This window comes from Lissotriton helveticus, chromosome 2_2 (assembly GCF_964261635.1).
Source record: "Lissotriton helveticus chromosome 2_2, aLisHel1.1, whole genome shotgun sequence".
Lineage (NCBI taxonomy): Eukaryota > Metazoa > Chordata > Amphibia > Caudata > Salamandridae > Lissotriton > Lissotriton helveticus.
In genome coordinates, this window is record NC_136060.1 from 8117761 (window position 1) to 8141924 (window position 24164).

The window sequence follows — 24164 nt, forward strand, 5'->3', positions numbered from 1 at the left end:
AGAATCAGCTGGTGAATTCTGCTTCAGATTTAGCATGTTTGGAAAATTTCCAGCAAACTCTAAATCAGGCCCTTTATCTACCTACCTGTTTTTTTCTAAATATTTTACTAGCTTTATTTTTTAATGGCATTAGTTTTTAGTGATGCTTGCTGCCTTGTTGAGGTCCGATCTCCTAGCACTTTGTTCGGAGTAAGCGTTAAGCTTAGCTCAATATTAAATAAAATGTAATAAGGCAATGATCTGGGCATGCAAAAAAAGGAGGAAAAAGGAAAATAATATAGGCAAAATAGAGCTGATCACTCAGTGAGTCATGGGGGAAGAAAGACTCAAGTCTGAATACATGCATAAAATAACAATGTAACACAATGGTCATGAGAACAAGCAGTTACAATGCAATTCAGCATTGAAAATAACTAAGGCACAGTGCACGTAAATGTAAGAAATTGGGTTATTAGTTGAGGAGATAGAAACCCCTCTCAGGCAGCAACTACAGTCCTTGTCAGAGAGAACCACAAAAGCCACTACATTAACTTGTGCTTATCTTCGGTAGCATGGCACAAAAGCAGTCAGGCTTAACTTAGAGGCAATCGGTAAAGTATTTATCAGCACACAAACTGCAATAAAGTAAAAACAATAATAGAAAAATCCAAGACCAATTAAGAACAGTAGAGTACATTTAATAAATAAAACGAAGGGAGAACTACAAAACACCAATCAGCAGAAATGGAGATATTCAACTTCAAGGTTTTTAGTGAAAATAGTGCCTGTTGCTATCTGTGTTATGTCATGCTATGTTATGTTATGTTATGCATATATGCAAAATGCATTAGCACCCACAAGGGTATCAACTTGCTAAGCAGGTGAGTGTGTCTAGCCCTGCATATGATAGGTTGGTTAATTGAAAAGTCAAGTCTTCAGCTTCTTGCAGAATCTAAGAAGAGAGTAGGAGGCTCTGATTTGGAACGGGAGGTCACTGTATGCTTGAATCAGAAAAAAGCAGATCACCTTGCCGCGCTAGACCAGGGGGAAGTCATACGTTCAGGACACCCATGATGGAGCATGGCTCGGATACAGGGGCCAGGTTAGTCTCACCATCAAGTTAGCTTCAAAGCCCGGCACAAAGAGTTCCATTTGAATTGGAGCTGGTCACGAGGTGGAGGCTGAGTGTTGCAGATTCTGTAGAGTGAACAGCAGTCCAGGCATCACAGATGGTTGCTGCTGAAGAGTGAAAAACTGTTTGGGAGGAAAAAGCTACTTCCAATCACCCACGTAGGAAATGGAAAAAATTTGTGCGGAATGATTTTAACAGAGCGCTGACTTTGGGTGGGCCCCCAGGTGGCACAGATAGCGAAACTGCCTGCATGAATTTGGAGAATAGATAACGCTCTTAATACAGTGGCCCCGCTGCTCACTAACAAACCGATGGGCAGGGCACATAAATCTGCACATTGGTTCACCACAGCTCTGCGTTTCGCAAAGACTGAATGTAAACGCCTGGAGAGGCAGTGGAGAAAGGGATTTTTGTGCCAGGATAGATTAAAATATAGTGAGGAACAAAGAAAATACTATGGTCTTATTAGGGGGGCTAAAGCCACCTACTAGCAGGCTAGAATTGGGTCTGCGGAAAACTCTACAAAAGAACTCTTTAAAATATACAAGGAGATTTCCTCCCTCACAGCTACTGCCATGCCAATAGTTGGCTCGGCTGAGTCATGCAACCGGGTGGCGAATTATTTCTCGGAGAAGGTGGAGAAAATCTACTCCTCCTTTTCAGGGACTGTAAGGAGGGGCATGGAATTTGAGGAAAAGGCTGGAGAAGCTGAGGAAGGACGGAGACTGAACAATTTCACTATTCTCTCCCCGGAGTCTCTCAGTAAAATCTGTCTCAGCATTAGGTCTGGCTCACCCAGAGACCCTGCCTCACCTAAATTGCTGGGCGAGAGTATGGAGATTCTTGAGCCGTATATTAGGCATGTTTTGAAGGTCTCGCTTAGTTCGCACATGGTGTCAGGGAGATGGAAAAGAGCTATCGTTCTACCACTCCAGAAGAAGCCGAACATTAGTCAAGACATACTGGAAAACTTGCGACCTATCTCGCTCTTGCCATATTTGGCAAAGGTAGCAGAGAAGGTGGTAAATCGGCAGCTTATGACTCATATTGAGGAATCTAGACTCCTACACGCGTCTCAATCGGGCTTCTGGGCTTTTCATTCCAAGGAGTCCGCACTACTGCTTGCCACGGAATCCATCAGACAGGGGGCTGATGCTTGGCATACTATGGCCCTGATTATGGTGGACCTGAGTGCCACCTTCGACACTGCAGACCACTACACCTTGCTGCAGTGTCTGAATAAGGGGCGGTGTCTCAGGTCCGGCCCTGAAATGGTTGAAATCCTTCCTGGTAGATCGTAGTTTTCAGGTGAGACAGGGAGCACACTACTCCAAGGACATCAAATTGGAGCAGGGTGTGCCTCAGGGCTCTGCCCTGAGCCCTACCCTGTTCAACCTGTACATAACTCCTTTGACGGAGATAGCACAGGGTTTTGGAATTGGGGTCGTCTCGTATGCCGATGATACCCAGCTGGTGATCTCCCTATCTCAGGCACCGGACGTGGCAGACTCTAATTTCAGGGCAGGCAAGCAGGAGCTTGCCTCCTGGATGGCTAAGAACTGCCTGAAACTTAATGGCAACAAGACAGAGGTGCTTGTGGTAGGGGGTGATTCGTCAGGCTGGACGTCGGCTTGGTGGCCTCCGAGTCTGGGCCCTACTCCTATACCATGCACCCAGCCAAAAAATCTTGGGGTTTGGCTGGACTCCACTCTTTCTTACGAAATGCACATCAGACGTGTAGGGGGGAAATGTTTTGGAGTCTTCAAAAATGTATGTAAAATGATGGATCTCCTTCCGATAGAGGCTAGGAAGACGCTGGTGCACGCCCTTATCACATCTGGCCTAGACTATGGCAACATACTCTATCTTGGCGTCACTGCTAAATGTCTTGGGAGATTGCAGGTTGTGCAGAATACTGCCGCACGGCTGGTACTTATGCAGCCTAGGAGGGCTGCCTCCAAAAGAGCCCTGGATACGCTGCACTGGCTTCCAGTAAGGAAACGAGTGATGTTTAAGGCATTATGTACATGCCACCGCATCACCCAGAACACTGGTCCCTCATATTTGTGTGATCTTGTCTCCAGCTATGTGCCTGGAAGGTCCTTGAGATCTAGTGGGACTGGCCTGCTGAAAGTTCTGAAGGTGAAGAAGGCCATAATGGGAGGCAGATCCTTCCGGTTCTAGGCAGCTCAGAACTGGTACAAACTCCCTTTAAAACTCCGGATGGAGATTTCAGAAACTAAGTTTAGGAAGGCGCTTAAAACCTATTTGTTCTCTCGTTAGCCAGGCAGGCGCCTCGGACCGTGGTCTGGACCGCTGCCACTTCTCTCACCACAGCACGGGGACACACCGGATATGGCGTAACCAGGCGCTTTATAAATCCCTTTATTATTATTATTTTAGCTTTGTGTTGTTGGTTGTCGCAGGCTGACATTGCTGTTGTGCAAAGTGCAGGTCTCGCATTGCCGATTTCACCAGAGCTTTGTATTGGCAGTTATCACAGCCAACAGAGACTTGCCATGAATGGGCTCGTTCACAGCATCGAGGAGCCCAAACTTCAAGATTCCCAAACTTTCTTCAAGAGGAGTACACTCTGATGCCAGCCAAGGATCTAGGACCTGGGGAGAAATCTCTTGGGGATCAGGGACTCATTCCAGCAGAGGCCATTAGGGCTCGAGCAGGTGAGTATCTGGTTTGCAAGGGATGAAGGCAAGCAGGTCCAGTCTTCCTTCTCAGACAGCAAGGCAGTCCTTCAATCAGCAGGATAGTCCTCTTGCAGCAGGACAATCCTTCATCTGTAACTTTCACAGGTCTAGGACTGGTCCGAAGAGTGACTTTGGAGATCCAATATTTATACCTAGTGCGAGCCTTTGCATGGGGGACTCCCTGTCCTACACCTACATATGATTCTGAAAGTTCTTCCAGTCCCCTGTCAATGCTCCAAAATGTCTATGAGTGACTAAAAGCTGGAGAGGCCTGGTATCAGATTGTGCAGGAGAAAGAGCATTTGAAGTATAAGTGGGGCAGAGTTCATGACATCCCCTGTCATCCTTCCAGGATGGCCCATCCTGTCCACACCTAAGTCCAAATGTATGTCATTCTCTAGAAGGAATACACCAACCTGAACAGCAGAGCTATTCACACTCATGTTAACTAGGATATTGGCAGGGGCACGGATGATTGGGACAAGAACATGCCAACTATCTAAAAGTTGTACAAAAAGGAGGTTTGGCCCTGGGGCCGTAGCGAGGTGGGGCCTTTTATACGGAAAAACTGGGAAAGTTACCGTACTACCGTTTAGTGTTACTGCTCATTAATTCAACAGATACACATGATGAACCAGCGTTATATTACCCTTGGATCTGGTTATTTATTTAACCTTTTTTCTTTTTTAAATTTCAAAGCTTGTTGTAGATCTTAAAGCGTCTGATCATGACGGAAACACTATACATTTATATACATTCAAAATTACGATCTTCAAACAAATAAACAAAAATTCATAACTGTGAATGTGCAATATTTACAAACAATTATACACTGTTCCCTTTACACATTGTTACACATTGTTTTGACAGAAAACTTGTGCAATTTGATCCCATATAAACTGTAAGGGAACAAAAGGAGAGGCCAATATGTTCCTTTAAAAAATACTTCTAAAACAAAATCCTGGTGCGTTTCAAGTTCTAGTGTAAATATTGCACATTCACAGTTATGACATTTTGTTTATTTGTTTGAAGATTGTGATTTTGAATGTATAAATGTAAAGTGTTTGAAATTTAAAAAAGAAAAAAGGTTAAATAAAATACCAGATCTAAGCATAATATAACGCTGCTTCGTCATGTGTATCTGTTGAATTAATGAGCAGCAACTCTCTAAAAGTGTCATTTTCAGAATTGTGACAAACTCTGACTTTATCATTAAAGAGGTTTTTAAATTATAGCTCATTTTATTGTAAATAGCATATTTGTATCTGCCCCAATTTAAATGTAGTTCTTATTAAATGTAATAAGGTAACCCAGTGTTAGTCAATGGAAGAGAAAGGTCTCCCGAAAGTAAAAAACAGCTTTAGAAGTTTTTCACTGTTTAAACATATAAAACTTAAATACACATGTCCTACCTCTTAAATGCAATACATTCCTCCCTACGAGCCCTTAGGGACTACCTAACGGGTTGCTTATGTGTATTAACAAGGAAGATTTAGGCCTGGCAAAAGGTTTAATTTGCCAGATTGAAATGGCTGTTTAAAACTGCACGAGTCTGGAGTGGCAGACCTCAGACATATGTTAAAAGTCTACTTTAACGTGTGGCACAATGAGTGCTGCAGGCCCTAGTAGTATGTAATTTACAGGCCCTGGTTACATGTAGTACCATTTACTATGGGCGTACAAGCCCTCTAGTACTGGGTAGTAGTGGTAAAGGCCCCAGTATTCTAAAGTCAACAAAAACGAAATCAGTACACATGAATTTGAAGGCCAAAGGTTTAGGGGAATACCACAGCAAGGATGTTGAGTCTAACAGTAAATTATACAAGGAACTATATAATACTTAATTAGATAAGGAATAAAGCACTCTACACCGTAAGACTTAAGTGCAGTGGTTTTTTGCCCACATGTGCTGGTAAAGATATAAAGGCAAGGCTAAACATTGTGGCCCTAATTATTAAAGATAACGTAAATACAACACTCACTGTGGGCACAAAACCCATTCCAGTTTGTACTTTCTCTCATGAACTTTGAGACAGGCAGCCAGACACACACACACACACACACACACACATGCATGTAAGTATGACCGCATGCACAGACACACACACCCACACACACATATGCTCTCTCTCTCCCCTACTCTCCTACCTCTCTCGCTTTGTCTCTCTTCATTTGCTTATTCAAGGCAGTAAAAAGTTACAGCATGGGTGGTGAATTTCATACATAACCACAATAGGCAAGGTGCTAGACAGGAACACGGCTTAAAAGGAAGCAAGGGAAAGTATAAGTACTTGCAAGCAAAGAGAGCACACAAAAAACTGATAACTAAAGTTGTAGGAATAGGATGGAAACATACTGATGGCCAAAGAAGCATAGAAAGGAAGGCGGCCAGAGGGAAACTAGAAACCAATGAAGCAGGTACGCAAGGCAAAGACTGTGAAAAGAGTACCCAGTGGTAATAGTAGAATCTCAAGATACAAAAGAGCACTTATACTAATGGTAGCTGAGGGAACAAAGAAACACTGCTAAACAGTGATAGTTCCAGATACAAGAATGAAGTACACTTAAATGCTTAGTCTATAAACAAGTCTATAAACAAGTATATAGTTCAGATTCAACGAACTAGGAAGCCCTGCAAAACAGTGCATGTTCAGAAAAAAACAACAATTGCTGTCACACAATAATTGGGACATTTCAGGAAACAGTAGGTAAGTTAAACAGGGATGTTGCATCAGTCAGCAATGGTGGACTGAGCCAAAACTAATTCTAAGAGAGCTCAGTAACAAGTTATAACATGCCTCAGGTATTATCTTGCTTTTTCCTGACGGTCATAAGTATATTGATTCCTCCACCCATTCCTGGCTGGCAAGCATAGAGACAAAACATACGGATTTTAGGAAATTCAGTCTTTGTCTGGAAAAATATGTGGGCTTCTACATAACCTGGGATGGACTGTATGGCAAGTAAAGTCCTGAATGGGTTCTTCAAGAAGCTAAATATTTGTATTATAATATCCCACACAGTCAGGACTTCTGATAAATGCAGTCTATAAGAGGCAAATCATCCCAGCTACAACAAACCCGAAATGGATCTGAAATGAAAGACACGTTTTTAATATTGTCCTAGAGTCTGGGAGTCAGAGAAGGACATAGCGTACGTATAGGGACTTTAATTCAATATTTGAAAGGATTCAGTCATGTCTCACAGTGGCAGGCATGAGAACATAGGGATACAATTGTGACACAAGGACACTTCAACAAGACTTGTTTCCTTCCTCTGTGGAAATATGCTGCTTAACTGACTTATTCCGTTCATAAATCAGTCAGATATTAATGCATATAATGGGGATTGAGGTACATTTGTATTCATTGAGAGTAGCGTAGTACATACATCGATGTTGGGTTTTTGCAGGGTGTTGACAAATAAAGAGATTTTCCAACCAATGTCACATGTATGAAGGAAGGTGGTTAAGTTTGGGGCAGGATCTTTTATTTCATGGTGGTGGCTTAGATGTGCTTTTTACAACTGAGTCAGTCTATCTAGCAGGCTGTTTTGTTGTGCAACAAGAAGCATGGTCTTCATTCAGTAGCTGCTGGTAGGGTTGGCTTAGGAAGCAAAATAGACCAATCACCCTAAAGCAAATTTGCCCACATTTGCGGATTGTGCCTTTTCGCAAAACACTGCTTCAGTGTGTAAAGTATTTTGCAAAGAAGGGGTAGGGTTGTCTAAGGGAGGCATGTTTTCTTAACTTCACTGAGATAAAAAAAAATGCAAACACTGCTAGGACTCTTTGTGCACTGATTAGCTCACATTGGTGAACCACACCTGAATATAAGTGAGGCCACTTCAGCTCATTCCCCCTGCTTATCTTGAAAATAATCACATGCCATACCATCATGAAGTGTAAAAGGACATTTATAAGGAAAGGGTTGCAAAACAGTAAATCACCCTCAAAATATGATTAACATAGCATCAAAAGATATTGGTGCATCATCCCTTTCTTCACCCGACAAATCTCACATTTCCTCAATCTTTCACCTCAGTGCCCCACACCTTGCCTCATTGTTTCCCCTTTTCCTGGACATGCAAAACACCCTCATAGCTCTGTTAAGCTTCCTCCTGGCTTTGTCAGTGGCTGCATGTTTAAACGCACCTCTCCACTGTCACCTGAAACTATGTCCATACCAAACATGTCCCGCAAAATTCCATGTTATAAACTGCAGGTCCTGCTGCATGTGTTGCAGTAAAGTCAAGTCAAGTCAAGTCTGACAACTAGACCAAATCATTTTCACCCAAGTGCAAGAGGAGCATATCTAGACAACCCCTCTGCGGGGCCAGCTTCTCTAAAAACAGCAACTAGTTGTCCCAGCACGTCCCACCAGAGCACCTCATGCATGCGGATGTATGTTATTACATCGCATACTAATACCACGCATGCCATTACAACGCGGGTATTACTACGCAATGTCAATGACATCGCATTCCATTACATCGCATACTTTTACCACGAGTATGCCTTTATCACGCATGCCATTACAACGCAAAGGCATGCGTGGTAAAGCTATACTCGAGGTAAAAGTATGTAAGGTAAGTGACAACCCTACCCCTACACCTACACAAAACACTACTCCCACCCCTACACTACCCTAACCCCTAAAACACTACAACGCTACCCACACTACTCCCACCCCTACACTACCCCAACCCAAAAACACTACCACACTACTACACTACCCACACTACTCCCACCCCTACACTACCCTAAACCCTAAAACACTACTACGCTACCCACACTAGTCCCACCCCTACACTACCCTAAACCCTAACACACTGCAAACCCTAAAACACTACTACACTACCCACACTACTCCCACCCCTACACTACCCTAAACCCTAAAACACTACAACGCTACCCACACTACTCCCACCCCTACACTACCCCAACCCAAAAACACTACCACACTACTACACTACCCACACTACTCCCACCCCTACACTACCCTAAACCCTAAAACACTACTACGCTACCCACACTAGTCCCACCCCTACACTACCCTAAACCCTAACACACTGCAAACCCTAAAACACTACTACACTACCCACACTACTCCCACCCCTACACTACCCTAAACCCTAAAACACTACAACGCTACCCACACTACTCCCACCCCTACACTACCCCAACCCAAAAACACTACCACACTACTACACTACCCACACTACTCCCACCCCTACACTACCCTAAACCCTAAAACACTACTACGCTACCCACACTAGTCCCACCCCTACACTACCCTAAACCCTAACACACTGCAAACCCTAAAACACTACTACACTACCCACACTACTCCCACCCCTACACTACCCTAATACACTACAATAGACAGACACTACAACCCTACACTACCCTAAAACCTAAATCACTACACTACATAAACATTACACTACCCTCCCTAATACACTACACTAAACAAACACGACAACACCACAACACACACTAAAACTTTTTTTTAAAAACACTAAATTTAAACTACCCTAAACCCTATGAAAGTAATCCCCACCCCATGCACAAACCCCCTTACCTCTCTCCTCTCCAGCGTCGCCGTCAGATCCTGCTTCCTCCTTCCTGCTTGCTTCACGTCGTTGTGAGAAAACAGCCTAAGTTTCCTCATAATGACGTGGATAGCCGCCCCCGCCGCCGCCATTACACATTACATCGCATGCGTTGTAAAAGCAGATGCAATATAATGGTATGCGTGGTTTTACCACGCGTTGTAACATCGCATGCATTAAAAGCAACGCATGGTAAAACCCGCGTTGTAATGGTGGTTCCCCATGCATGCTGCTGGGCAATCCCAGGTTCTGTCCATTAATCTGCTGGTCCACATACTTAGCTGTCCAATCCACAAAAGAGTGACCCACTAGCCCAGTCACCAGTTTTACTTCTTTCAGATCAGCTCATGCACCCAATGGGAAAATCGAAGGTGCTAGTATTGAACGTGCACCCTACCTCCCTCAAGCAAAACCCTTTAATTCCACATGTAGTGCTCATAATACTTGGATTGCCACTTTCCTGTCCTCTGGATCTGGTTCCAGTTCCATCCTAGGGGAACCACTGCTGTTGATGTCCCAATCCAAAAGGAGTGCATCCCGAAACGAGCCCAATCCCTCCCCAGTTTCCGCAAAGCCAGTTGAAAGGCAATAACATTCTCCCCACTTTCATGACAACAACCTGCCTCACACATGAACCCTGGTAAAACCTGAAACTTGCACCCCTCAGTCACCGGGCAAGCCTCCACTTTGCCCCTTTTCTGCGGCCACATCCACTTACCCCACCCCACCTGGTCTGTCTTGGATCTCTTCAGCCATGTCCCCAATTGGCCGGGCTCTAAATGTATCTCGCTATGCATAATACCCCAACCCTGTGTGCACCTCAGCAATCCAGATACCCTGAATGCACCAAAAACATCCATACCATGAACAACCTGAAAATTGACACTTCTAAACTCTCATAACAACAATTACACCAAACTGAAGTAAGACGTTGAAGCAAGTCATACATAATCATCTCACACAAAACAGTCCCCGGTGCACTGTGCTTCATGCCCCACCCTTTCAGAAACCAGAAACGTCCCCAAAATCTAATCCCTCACTGGATCAAAACTCAAAAACAATATCTCATAAAAATAAATGCCAGCCAACTTGCCCACAATAATCATGGCGATCAACCTTTATCAATTAAAGACAACACAAATTCAATAATGCTCCTCTCCCTGTCACTGTGATCCTGTATCATCGGCCTCTGTGAGCTACCCTCAAAAGTCTCAAATTTGTACCATACCAGATGATAGCTCCTCCTTGTCGGCTCTGCTAAAGACATCACCACCAGCCCAATCACTCTCACTCCCCAACTCCCAAATGCCTGCAGGGAATGGTGTCTTGCTGTCCTCTGCTCTCAGGACCAAGCTGTACAATCAGAGCCACTGTGAACGAGATAGTGAATCTGGTATATCGTTGTTCACTCCAGGCATATGCTTAGCTCTGAAAACAATGTTCAATCACAAACAGCCCAGCATAATCTGTCTCACTCAGAACTCTCAGATACCATGCTTTCTGGCAATTCACCAAATCCACCACCATCATGTTTTCCACATTGAACATCCCAGTCCGTTAGACAACTCCCCTCCACACACTGTCAAAACCACCAACAGCAGTAAAAAATCCAAGAAAGCAATGCTCCTTCCCTGCTGCATACCACCTTCCATCCAAAACAATACCGAAATCATGTGCATTTGCCCAGTCAAAAATATCTGTACCTGCAGTACCATGTTATCCTCGAAAAACATATTTGACACTCCATTGACATCTTCCAAAAAAGACCTCCATACACATAAATCACCTTGCACTGACAAATAAATATGCACTCTGTGATGGGGTAACACTGCTGTGACATAGCAATGCCCTACCTTCTGCTAATAGACCATCCACCCCTCATTACTCTGCAAGCAAAATTCAAGAACGCCAGCAGCTATTGGATCTCCTGCACTTTCGCCCATGACAACCTCACCAACAACAACTCAGTGTCCAGCTCAATGCTCCAAAATGTCAACACCATACTGGGACCTTCTGTTTTTTTCAGGAAAGTGGGAACCCCCAGGTCCTCTACCAACATCTCAAATGGTCTCAGAGCACTGTAATAGTTGCCTGACGCACACCTTCCTACAAACAGAAAATCATCCAGTTAATGTGACACATAATGGCAACCACTGCTTTGTAAGTACCCACCGCAGAAAAATGCTGAAAGACTCAAATAATGCAAAAGAGAAGGTACTAAACCATCAACAATTCTCTGTCCACATAGTTGGCACCTTCAAATTGCATGCTTTACAATGGAAAATCATCTGGATGAATGGGCAACAATCAAAAAGCAGAGTTTGATAATGCATTTTGCTAGCTCCACCCACTTACCGCCATATGGAATCATCCGCTGTAGTGTCCTCTGTGGCAATTAAATTAGTCACTGAAGCACTCACTGGCCATAACAAAGGATGTATCATTCTGTACCTGCCTCCAATTTCAAGGGCACTACCCCCAGTGGGGATATGACCAACTCCACTAGGGGCCAATCATTGAAAGGCCCTAGAATTCGCACTGCCTAAACTTCTTTTCTCAATTTCTCTGCCACTACCTCTGGTGTTGCCCTTGCAGACCATAAGTTGTCAGCCCACTTGCAAACCTTTGGGCCCTCGTAGCCTACCCGAGACCTTCCTTAAAACCCCATTCCAACCTCAAAGCTGTCTCTCTATCCAGGTAAATTGTGAGCCACGGGAGAAAACCTGCAACCTTAACTGGCGTATGTACCCTGTGGCCCAGCCAGGCCCTAATGGCCCTTCCCTCTTGATGCCCTCCACTGAAACATTGAGTAATGGGGTGTCTCCCCCCACAGTTGGAACAGTTATGCTTGAACTTGTGCAGATTTCTGGAGCAGAAACATTTGGTCCTGTAATTTATGGTACAGTCTCTCCCTCTGTTGAGTGGGACGGGGCTGAAAGGGCTGATATATTATGGTAAGACCACTAGCCATATGGGTAGAAGCCGTTGCCTGTATCAATGAGATCCACTGCAGCCATAATACGTAATTTACATTGCCCCCCATGGTTTGTGTGGGTTAATGCTAACTCTGACCATGAACTCCTCATCGTAACTAAGCCTGCATTAACCCCCAAAATGCATCTGCGCCTTCCTAATATTATCCATATACTTGAATAGTGCAAAAGCTCTGACCCCATGATTCTCGCAATAAATGCTGGCATAAATTAAAAAGGCTGACGCTCAGTTCTCCATAATAATAGTCACTCTGGGTCATCTCGCTAGCTCCCACGCTTCTTCATTCGACCCCTCCTTAGCTTGAATGTCCCTGTGTAATAACTAGAAAACATCCACAAAGTCATGTTTCCATATCTTATTCTTTATTCTGTCTGACATTTGGGATCCCAGGGGCATTGCCAAGACCATGTATGGAAACCTCTTTTTGTGGCGCTTACCTTCCTTACTCTTTTCTCCCTCTGTGACACCTGTCTCTGTCACGCCCTCTGTCCAAACCCATTTTCTTTCCTTATATTTGTCCCTGATTGCCATCTTAGGAGCTGCCTGTACCCTCTGTGCCTGATTCTTTTTCTTCCCGCTCCCTCAATGACTCCATCCTGAACCGCCACTGATTTACATGCCTTTGAGCCTGTGCCTCCATCTTTTGTGTCGCACACTGACCACTATTCCTTATTACCTGATAGTAATCCGTCACCATCCCATCTGGCTTTGCGATGTCCATGCTTGTCTCAGGCTGATTTCCAGCGGTGCCTCTCTCGTCCACTCCTGACTTCTGAAAAACGCAAACTGTACTTTCGGTTCCCAGATCCCTCCTAGCCTTATGTGGTGCTGTGATCTCCAGATCCTCCTCATCACACAGTGCACCTTCCTCCCATTCATCATTGTCCTCATCGTAATCTAACTCCAATTCATCCTCTCCTGCATTCAAGCAAACACTGTTCTTCTCACCAATCCTTCTCCCAAGCACATCTCCCTCCATCATACTGTGCTGTTCCAGTGTGCCACGAGTGACCATGCCCGCAGCATAGGGAAGGCCGCAACAGACCCCCTCCGCCTCTTTATGCCAATATCCAAGGCTGTCTTGTGCACTGTTGGCATCACAAATTTACTGCCAACCTCTTCTACTGGCCAATCCTGCACCCTTCAGGTTACACCAACCTGACGGGCCCTGTGCATCACCGGACCCTCAAGCCGCATCAGCTCCTGCAGACCTCGACACACCTGCACCCCATCTGGCACCCATAACTAATGGCCCCCATGACCCTCAGGCCTGTCCCTGGTCATCCAATCCCCTGACATGCCCTTTACCGTCTTCGGTAGGTGACCCTGATCTAGGGCATACTCCCTGTCCCTGCATAGGAGCTCCCACCTCTTTTAAAAGCTGGCACTGATTCTTTGATCCGTCCCTAGCCCAGCTGGCCTTTGTGCAACTTCCCTTCCATTGCCAGGGTAATGCACTTGTTCCCAGCACCAACCTCCTCAGCTTGCCTGGGCAGGCACTCCCCCATTTTCTTCCTCTTGGGATATAGGCCATCCATGGTCCCCTCAGGCATCCCTAGCCCCTCCTGTGCCTGTATTTCAGCCAAATCTATGGGCAAATTGTCCCCAGCAGGCCCTGGGACCACTGTTGCAAACGTCTGTACCGTGCATGCCTGTGTGCGGTTGCACCCACTGGTCATCACCCCCTTGTCTTGCATTAGGCCTTGCCACTGCCTTGCACATGTCGTGCTCTCAATTTTTGTGGGGAGGCTGAGCCTCCTTCCTGGTGCATTAGATTTCACCACCATCAATGGGGTGCCTTGTCCTCGCCCCACCCCCTCTTTATTCACTCTAATCCTTCTCAGCAGGGGTGAGCAAGCCTTTTTGGTCTAGAATGCCAGACCTGAGCAAATTAGCCCACCCTGCCACACTGAGAGTGTGCAGGGCGTTCTGAAAAGCATCCTGTTCCGCCTTGATCCTGCTCATCATGTGCGGTCGACAGGAATTCACCTGCATGCATAAATCGTTCCACCTAAAATCCCCCTTTCACTAAGTGGTGTGCAAGAGTCAGAAAGAGGTGTCTACACCCTTCCTAACCCAATAAGTAGCTTTCTCTAACTCTCACCCAATGCCCTGCCCCTATATATTCCCTGTCAGGCCGGCTCCATCTGATGAATTTCCCCAGGGGAGACTAAGCTGTGCCTATCGCTCCCCCCGGGTCTCTTCAATCAGCATACATTAATGGGCCGGCCCAGGGATGACTGGGAATGAGATCTCCGCCCCCTTGGTAAAAGGGAGGTAATAGCAGCCCATCTGCCTCCAGTACTGCCACGCAGACCCTAATCGGCCACTGGCGGCATCTGAACAAGAACAGACACAAGCCAAATCGGCCTCCATGCTGGCCAGAAAAGCGTCCCACATCTGCACCTCAGATACCGGCCCATTGTCAAGTGCCTGCCTTATCAATCAGACCTTCGCTGCTGGCTGTTTTTTGGGAGGAATGAGAAGCTCAGGAAGACAGCCAAGCCTGTGCAAAGGATAGTGAAACAGTAATCGATTTTGCATCTTGTATAATAATAATCAAAAACAGTATATTTTGTTCATTGAAATCACTGATGTAACTTTTCAGTATAGCACCAGAAACAGGAATGAACACATTACTGTGAATATCGTTGTGCACAATATCATGCAGAGCTTACTTAGTAATGAGGGAAGGGGCTGCCTCATATAAAGGCACTGTGTAGTTTTCTGTAATCTGGTTTTCTGAAGTTAACCAAGCAAGAGAGCAATGTGTCGAGTCCACAAACGCACCAGCTGTCTTACTTTGAGGAACGGTCATTTGGTGTTTTATCTGACACACATCGACCAGAGTTTTCAGCCTGGTATATGGTAGTCTTTGCTGGTTTGCAGTGTGTTTTCAGTTGAGCTCAACACTGCTCCAACACAACATGCCCTCTGTGGCATTTAAAGTTAATAACCTTAAGTGCTCCTATCATAACCATGAGCACTGTTGAATTCATTTTTTAATTGTTTTATTTGTGCAATAGGTTTGAAGCCCTGCATTTCTGTTTGAGTTAACAGGGCAGTGTGTGCAGAGCTGGCTGTTTTAGTCTGGGTTTTGACAACAGAGATGTCAAACAGCCCTATTACTAGCAAAATGCATATAATGGTCTTATATCCACCATTGGATTTTTCTCAGTATCTTTCAGCCACTGTCTGGAGGCTTTGTTAAACATGTGCTGGCTCATCCCAGTGGAGCAATCATCTCTCACCTAATGCTATTGGCTGTTTGGGTGCATCATTCTAACTTCAATACTTCAATTTAACTGCTGTGCTATATTACAACTACAGCTCTTTCTGTCAGCTCCTGCTGGGTTCCTCTCAATATTAAAACCATCCTTGTTGGTTTCACCCATGGTTGTTCGCTTTAGGAAAGTGCTGCTAATAAAAAGCAGTGAGGAAAGTTTTTATGTAAACTGTTCTGATGTTCTTAGTTGGCAGAACTCAATGAGCATGCATTGACATTGGCAAGGTATACTATATACCTTGTTGTTTTTCAGGGCAATAAAATCATAGTCCATCTGCATAGTAGCATGACTGCTTATTTTTACTGAACACAATGTTCTAATATTTTCTATGTTTTGTTTTTTTGTAAGCAGTGATACTTTCTTCCCTATGCAAAAATATGATGAACAGAAATGCTTTAGAACCGAGCCAATGATACTTTTAATAATACAATAAAAAGAAGCCTGCGTAATTATATCTCGAAGGGCAATATCTAAGCGGGCAGAACTAATAAACATTTCTGCCAACCCCCCAACAAGCTCAGTAACCAAATGCAGTTGACAATTTTGAAGGAATTAATGTTTGCAAGAATGATGGTAGAAATATCATGGATCTATTCTTTTAGAACATTACGCATCTCTTACATAGTTTGTTTAATGGAATCCAATATAAGACCACACTATGCCAATTGTGTCAAAAATGTTGTCTTCTGAAAACATATAGTGAAAAACATTGTGTTTAGCAGTAGCGGCTGGCTCAGGCAAGAGCTTGGGGCTAGGCAGGGGCGGGTGGGTTGGGGTCAGGGAAGATGACGGTGTAAGTAACAGTAAATAAAAAAAATAAAACGTACCTTGCGCTCCCACATCGCTGAATCAATGATGCAGCAACCTCAAGGTAAATGAAAGTAAATGACTTTATTATTTGATTAATAAAAATCTTTACAATGGTGAACATGCACCCATAATAAAAAACGTATATCAAGAATGGTTATTAAGATATTTACATTTGTACCATCACAACGAGTAAAAAGATAACGTTCATCAGAAAATGATTTAAAATTCTAGAAACCTATATTTTGTCATAATAAAAACATTAACTCGTCCGGACAGAATGACCCTCAGTTTGTTTTTTAAAGTAATTAAAAGACAGTTAAAAAACGTATTTATCCATATTCTGATTTTATCATCTGCTAGGGCTACGGGCAGACATTAGTTATTAAAAGGCAATAATTAATAATGCTAATAATGTAATTCCATATTTGTGGTCAAGTTCCTGCTAATGCAAATCCATTTATATAATAGATTCCCTGCGTACAATAATTTGAAAGTTCCAGGCATACACAGGGAAGCAAGATAGTCCGTACGCCAGAGGCCATAGTCTGCTACTCTTGAGTGGTGCGGAGAAGTGTGCGAAACAGTAGAACAATGTAGGGCTTAATCTGTCCTTTAATAATTAACCGTTGATGACTTGCTGGTTCTCACTGTTTGCAAATTTTCTTACTGTTCCTGTGACGAACTTGGTGAACCGAATAGTAAGATGTGGATTGTCCGGATTCATTGATGCAAGGATAGCTTGACGGCACGTGCTAATGCCAAGTTTGTTCCATTCGCTCTTCAACAAGATCTTTTGATCGTCATGGAATGCAGGACATAGACATACCACATGCTCGATTGTTTCTGTGCTACTCCCGCAAGGTAAGTGGTTTTATTTTTTTTAATTTAATGTTACTTATCCCATCGTCTGAAGACTTCCCCATCCCCCACCCTGGCCCACCCCCCTCCCTCCCCCTCACCGCTCTTACTTGTGCCATCAGCCACTGGTGATTAGTAACAAATTGAAAAATGTCAGGCCATACAGGGCAAAGGTAAATGTAAAGGTGGCAGGGAGGGATCCTCTGGGGAGGAGCATCTACTGTGAGTTGGGAAGGTGGCAGGGAACTAGATTGGGTTTTGGGAGGATTCAGAGCAGGATAGCACTAAGGGGTAGTAGTAATGAATTGGTAGTGTTCAGGGATTTGTAGCAATAAGGGGTAGTTAAGGGATTTTAAGGTTCAGGAAAGGGTAGCATTATTAGGGTATTTTACAGGTATTTTTTTATTTGGCACAGTTACTTAAAACCATTGCTACAAAATAACTCATTACATTTCAAGATTCCATTGACTGGAAGAGCAGAGGGCCCTTCCCGGAAATAGATTTATGAACAAGGCACTTAGCCTTAAACCTAGTTCTATCCTGGATAGGGAGCCAATGCAGCAAACTAAGGGCAGGTCTGGCTGAGCTTCGTTTGGGAATGTTCATAAGCAGGTGGGCTGCACAGTTCTGGACAATCTGCAGTATCTTAGTAGTTCCTTGTGAAGCACCCAAATAAACTGCATTCGCATAGTCCAGCTGGGACAATGTAAGTGCCTGGACTAATATACGTCTGGCATCCAAAGAAAGGAGGAGGAGAATCTCCCTTAATATCCTAAGGAGTCCTTAGCAATTAGCTGCAACTTTGCGAGCTTGTAGTTTAAAATCCAAATTGCAGTCAAACCATACTCCCAAACTCTTGATTTGTTTCGTTTGTGCCGGAGGGGGGCCTAGGCAGCTGGACCACAAAAAGTCTTATTCATAGGGGCAGAGTGGCTTAAGAGCATAAGTTCTGTATTTGCTCCATTCAGTTTTAGGAATGACATGTCCATCATCTCAGAGACCTTCTCAAGGCATGAATTGAAACGAGGCACAGATTTGCCTTGCTGACTAAGGGAAACCACCAACTGGGTATCGTCAGCATAGGTGACAATGTGAATCCCCCAAGGAAGCACCACATCTGCAAGAGATCTCATGTAGATGTTAAACATGGTATGACTTAAAGAGGATCCTTGGGAGACTCCACACTGTAGAGGGTTCTGCTCTTAACAAGCATCCTCCTCATAGACAGAGCAAGATCTGTCTTCAAGAAAGGACTGCAGCCATTTCAAGGCAATTCCTGCCATCCCTGCCTTCCTGAGTCTTTGGACCATACATTAGTGATTAACAGTATCAAAGGCTGCGCTGAGATCTAAAAAAATAAGAGCAGCGCAGCCTCCATTGTCCAAAAGTTTTCTAGACTCTTCTATCACAGCAAGAAGAGCGGTATCCGTACCCTGTTGGCATCTGAAACCCGTATGAGTGGAATGAAGGCAGTTGTTTTTCTCCAGAAAAGCTGCAGATATGGAGTTAACATATTTTTCAGCTAATTTGCTTATTCCAGGGAGATGGGCCGGTAATTAGCCCATTCCTCAGGATCAAGGTTTGTCTTTTTCAACTCTTGCCCGTTTCCATAGGGGTGGAACCTGACCCCTTAGGAAGGAAATGTTTATCACAGGGGAGACGATTTCTGAAACCAGATTTAGAATGGCCGGGGGGGGCAGGATCAACAGGAGAGCCTGATTTTAGTTGACTGAGAAGGCCCTGCAGGGAGGGTAGAGTCGAAGGGGGGGAACTCTTCCAGCACAGCTTGCTGTTTAAGAGGGGAGTATCTGTAACAGGATTAGTTTGCTGAAAGATCCCGTACATATTATGGTCTTTGGTAGAAAAGAAATTCGCAATTTCAACACACCGCCGTTGGACACTATCAGAATCAGTGGGGGGACTGGAAGGTGTGATAAGAGATTTTGCAATTTTTAAAATTTCCCAGGAGGAATTAGAAGCGGCAACAATTCTTTCGTGATACAAACTAACTTGAGTGGCTTTTATTTCATTTTTATAGAGTTTAAGTGCTACTCTATAATTCAATTTGCTAATAGCTGTGAAATCTTTCCTTCATTTCCTTTCATATTGTTTACATGATTGTTTAGGCAGCCTGAGTTTCTGAGAATACCAAGCTTTTTTGTTATGTCCTACTCGATGACAAGTTATAACCCTTGGGAGGACTAAATCCAAGGAGGATTCCAGCCAACTATTAAGATTGTTATTAGCGATTGTAGGATTAGGATGTGGAATGGGAATCAAGTTTTTTAACTAGGTTACGCAGCTTTCCACTGAGAGGTTATACCAGATGCAACCACATTTTTTAGTTCTAGAGAAAGGCCGCAGAGAGTCTTGAGGTGTCCAGGTAAATGATAATAAAAAGTGGTCCAACCAGGGAACCGGAATTATCTCAGCCACAATAAGATCCTGAAGATTAGTGAACAAGGGGTCAAGCAAGTGGCCTAAATTATGAGTAGGGCCGGACACTATTTGCTTTAATTAAAACATTTCCAGACCTTCAATAAGGTCCTGAGTAACAGTGGAATTCAGATCATCGAAGTGTATATTAAAATCAGCAAAAATCGAAAAATTTGATGAATGACTGGCACAATTGGCAGTAATACAAAAGTGGGTGGTGATGGACGGAGCATCTGAACCAATCAAACACTCACACCCAGTCAAAAGATCTGGGTTTGATCCATCGCCGTTCTTTAGCCCACTCTGCCACCCCAGTTCAGACATGGCTATATGCAAATCAGTCTGACCCTGTGCCTCATGGGAACAGTCCAGCCCGAACTGCCAAGCAATGCCTTCCCTGGACCCGAAACAAGCTTCCGAGGACCGGTTTCTGGCATTCCAGCAGTCTTCAGCCCGGCTTGCTTGAATCCAGTGGCAAAGTGAGCAAGGGACTCACGTCTGAGCATACCCTGCCACACTTAATGCAGCAATATCTGGGTGTTCTTTACAGAAGTCGCCCAGTGCTCCTGGTTGACGATATATTAATATGGTAAGGTAAGGTTAGCATTAATGGGTCGTTTGTGGTTTTTAGAGTATTCAGTGGAAGGAGATTTACTCCAGCCATTTGCTGGTTTAAGACTCCATGGTGGGAAAGGCTCTGATTGGAGTTTATCAATGGCCACAAATTCACAAAGTTGCAGGTGTTCACAAGCTTACTAAACAACCATGTCTTGTACCGTCTACTCCCAACTTCTTGCAAAGAGTTTAAGATTTCATATATTTACACGTTCATGGTGCAGAATTAAACAGTATTAGAACATTGGAATGTTAGGAGCACCATTGTAGACAATGGAGTGATCCATGCTTTTACGGATACGGTAAAGGCAACATTCCAATGTTCAAAGACCTCTCGGAGCCGGAGGGAATTTAAACCTCTCGAACTGATTTGTCGGTACGTTCTGCTCCCTAGTGGCCGAATGTTCTAATAGCCTTATAGCCTTTTGTAGCTGGGCTATAATGGCTATTAAAGTCCTGCTCACTTGTTAAAGGCCCTTGCCTTCAGTTCAGGCCTTTAACGCTGGAGCAGGGCCTTTAATAGCCGGTATAGCCCGGGCTATAAGGCTATATTAAAACCAATTACACCTTGTCATAAATTCTTGTTTGAGCTCCTGACAGGCATAAATAAAGCATTGTTGGCCATAAACATCTTTATCGCAAAAGATGCCTTTTTGAATTGTAATTTTTTCAGAAATTGATGTCCACACCATGTCAAATAGTCAACCCCCATAAATGTGTCTGACAAAGTAAGCTACATGAATAACATGCTCACTCTTTTCACCAAGCCTCCTAGTGTGGTTGCCCAAAGCACTATTTGAGATACTTAATGATTTCCAAAATGATTTAATAAGACAGAATTTTGTTGCGGCAGAGGATGTCAGAAACTCTAGTCAATAAATACAGGTGCTCCCAAGGTGAAGGTTATTCCGATTTATAGAGAACTTTTACCAAATTGGATCAATTCAAGCAAAATCTGCTGGTCTAATGTGTAGAAAATCCACCTTTTCTGCGTTAGCACCTTAAATTTTTCACCTTTTGCTGTTTTTAGACTTTGCACACTTGGGCACTGCTATCCAGCGCCCAGCACATGCGCTCTAACCCCTGAAATATGGAGACATTCGCTAATTGATGAGTGAAATATTTAACTTTTCAATAAGGTCATAGTATATTGTGCAGAAAAAAACCATGGCATGAAAGGTAAATTGTACCATGTGCAGAGCAGCACTCATTGCTCCATCCACTGGTACGACAACCGAAAACATGGCTTCAGGTCTACCATGGTCGCCTCACTGCTGCATTTTACCAGCAGTGTGACCTGTTACAATAAACCTTTTTGACAGGTTAAAATCTCCCTTTTAAATGTTATTAGAACATTAGAATGTTGAGCACTCCATTGCAGACAATGGAGTGCTCCAGGCTTCTGCTGCTGCTGCTGCTGTGAACAAAGGCCTCTAGGAACCCATAGGGATTTAGATCCGTGAGGCCTTTGTTTTATTTGTTAGAACATTCTACCCTATAGTGGCAGAATGTTCTAATAGCCTTATAGCCCTCCGTAGCTGGGCTATGCTGGCCATTATAGTCTCGCTCCCTTGTTAAAGGCCCTTGCCTTCAGCTCAGGCTTTTAACGCTGGAGCGGGCCTTTAATGGCCGATATAGCCCGCTATAAGGCTATAGTAAGTGATCTCACAAAGTAGGGTGCATGGTATTTAAAAGTGGGACAAGTAGAACATTTATGTCATAATGTTCCTACAGTGACAAGTCCCAAAAACATAGATTAATTGTGACAGGCATGGCTGTCCTATGTAGAAAACCAGAGTACAGATTAAAATACTAATACTGTTTCTCTGCAATGTGTCTACCTAGAAAAATAATTAAACAACTATTTGTAATAGTTATTAAAAACCCAATTTAATGTTGAAGTCAGATTTATAATAAATATTAAGGATAAGTAACTTTTAAAAAGTAACTTTTCCCAATTGGAAGTTCTCGGATGCTGATTTGCCTTGTCTCTCCAGCTTCTTTCACCTAGTATTTAACCTTAATAAGATGTGAATCAGGTATGTAATGCCTCCCAGGAGCAAACAATAGGCTGAACACCACAGAATTTTCAGATTGTAGGCATGTGATACCACACCGTCAAATCCTGATTAACTGATTTGTTGACCCACATGTAGCACTTGGGGGACACATCAAAGGAAGAGAAGATTACTGCAAGATAGTTCTTGTGTATCTCCTGTCTAGTTGCTGAAGGACCCTGCTTTTATCCTACCCAACTTTTGCTGCTGAGCTTGTTGTGAGTAAAGAGCATGCTTCAAATGGGATTTTACTGTTAGATATGGGAGGGCATTGGTGATTTTCCTATGACAGTCCTATACTTATCCCTAATCATCACAGCCTAGAGATTCGTGTGACCAAATACGTTTGCCATCTTGAAAATGCCAGCACACATGGCATTTGGGCCTAGTTACAGTAAGGGAAACTTGAACTACTGAACTAGTGAAAAAGTTGATATATCTGGTCTCAGAAACCTTACCCTGTTGGCTAGGGAGTGCCCAGGTTTCTCTGGAATTGACTAGCTGGTGCCAGGTATAAATATGGCACCTCCGGGCACTCACTTCAAAAATATTCTAGACTGGCAGAAATTCAGAAGAGGATTGTACCTGCTGTTTGTGACCTGAGAGGAGCCCTAATGGGCTAGACCTGCTCCTTCTTGTACCGAGGACAAGGAAGTAGACTCCAAAAGTCAGTTGGTGATCTCTTGTGTGGCCACAGGGAGACAGCAAGCTGAAAGAAGGTTTTTCCTGGAAGTACTCATCTGATCACTGACATTTGGAACTGAACAGGACTCTGCTGTTGCCCTCTGCCTGACACCCTGTGAGTCTTTAAGTACCTACTTGAGATCCTTTGCAGCTTTATAAAGCATACTCCTTTGGTTGTTTGGGCAGCAGAAGAAGGTTTTTGAAACATTTGAAAACATTTCCTCAAGGCCAGTGGGACTTTCTGACTTCCAGACTTACACTGGGACCAATTGACTTGGTTTATTCCACTATGCTCCATTGGAAATGGCCTAAGTCTGTACCTAGATCCAGGTCTAGTAAGACCCATAGATTACCATTGGCGCTTAGAGCTTTTTTAGAACTATTTCTATTTAAAACTTTAAAAGTTGCTGTCCCATTCCCCTTATTGGATTTTTGTCATTTTCATGTCATTTTGTTTACTGACTGTGACACTGTTCTTTTAACTCAATTTTTTATTGTTTAGCCGTTTGACTTTATCACTGTATTGTTACTGCATAAATAATTTACACTTTCCCCTAAGTTAAAACTGTCTGTTTCGTGCCATAACTGCCAGATGGCTGAGCTCAGGGTAATTTAGTGTCTTTAAGGGTACACCCTGACAAAAATTGTGATTAGTTGTTGAGGCAGGAAAGCTCTCACCTCAAATATTAATTCAATGTCTTATATAATGTTTTCAATTTTCTGATATATGTTGTATTAAAACGTATAGCTCCACAGTAAATTGTCTTTGGGTTGAATGAATGCACACAGGATTGACATCACCATCATTAATCTCATGAATCTCCCACATAGAAAGCCCTGATGCGTTCCCTTCTAAATATATTGTATATAAGTTGCAATATAGTAGATGTGGAGTCTCTGCATTTGAGGTAAATATTGGCCACACAGTATTATCAGCAGATATGCTCTATTTCTTGCTAGTGTCATATTGTAGGTTAGTTGGAAGTCAAGAATT